This window comes from Chaetura pelagica, unplaced genomic scaffold (genome assembly GCF_000747805.2).
Source record: "Chaetura pelagica isolate M959 unplaced genomic scaffold, ChaPel_1.0 scaffold356, whole genome shotgun sequence".
Classification (NCBI taxonomy): domain Eukaryota; kingdom Metazoa; phylum Chordata; class Aves; order Apodiformes; family Apodidae; genus Chaetura; species Chaetura pelagica.
In genome coordinates, this window is record NW_009953964.1 from 6,898,296 (window position 1) to 6,899,547 (window position 1,252).

Consider the following 1,252-nt stretch of genomic DNA (forward strand, 5'->3'; position numbering starts at 1 on the left):
GCACTGCCTGCCCTGGCTGGACGCCAGCTGCAGGCAAGGTGACCCTGGGTGGGTGCCCAGCACCACCAACGCACACCATCCACCCGGAGAGGTCGACCCTGATCTCCATCCCTGTGCTAGCCCAGTGCTGTGCTGTTGTCCCCATCCCTGCTGTGCCCCACAGCTACCCTGGCCCCACATCCCCATCCCTGCTGTGTCCTGTGGGTCCCCTGCATCCCCATCCTCACTGGAACTCACAGCACGCTGACCCTCCTGCCCCACCGCATCTCATGGCTCCCCCAGCCACCCCCCCCATCCCTGTCCTCACCCGGTTCTAGTGTCCCCCGCCCCCAACTGCAGCCCTGCCGCATGTCTGCTGCCATCTGCCTCTCCCTTTTGATTAGTATTAATTTTTAATTATGATTATTGACAGGGCTGCCAGCTCGGCTGCCAGCTGGGACAGCTGCCCAGCATGAGACAGGCCAGGGGCAGCCCTGGCACTGCTGCACTCACTGGATGGTGAGCACCATTGCTGTGCCCACCGGCACGGTCCTCAAGTGCCCCCCACCCCTCAGCACCCTCTTCCCCCCAGGCAGGGACTCTGGGATGCAGAAGCTAAGGATAGAAGCCATCACATCCCCAAAGAGTGGGCTCCAGGTGGGCACTGCCAGCTTCCCCCCAGTCCAGCTGGGCTGCAGGGAGCCCATAAAGCCACAGAGATGAACAGCCCATATTACTTTTCCAATCAAATGAAATCCCACCACAGCTGCATGAGAATGGCAATGAACCACCGCAGCAGATGACAGCTCTGACACCAACCCCTCAATCCCAGGTAACCCTGACCACCTGGAAGGCACAGGGCACCACAAGAACACAGTCCCCTTGCTGCACCCATTGATGAGGAACAGTGCACCAGGGTGGCACAGGAGGGCTCAGCCCCAGAACCAGGTAGGGGATCATGGGGAGGAGGCCATGCCAGATAAAGGAGTGGGTTGGAGGGGCAGAGAGACAGGCAAGCCCTGGCTCTCACACTTCATGCTGCCACTTCTGGGGGGAGCATAAACATCGGACTTGAACAGTGCGTTGGATGCGGAGGGGGGGTCTCAGCACCCCGTGCTGTCACTCCCCCCATCCAGCTTCAGCCCTGCCAGCACCGTAACCAGTGCTCCAGGCGTGGCTGCTGCCTGCTTCTCCCCTGGGGGGCTGGGGCAGCTCAGGACCCGCTGCCGGCAGGGCAGGGCAGGACCCGCTGCCGGCAGGGCAGGGCAGGACC

At 62.3% G+C, this 1,252-nt stretch overlaps 1 protein-coding gene across 1 annotated transcript in view; it reads right to left on the minus strand.

The window, feature by feature from the left end:
• UNC5A (unc-5 homolog A (C. elegans)) overlaps positions 1–1,252 on the minus strand; it is a 23,418-nt gene that overhangs the window by 21,991 nt on the left and 175 nt on the right. The window lies entirely within an intron of this gene.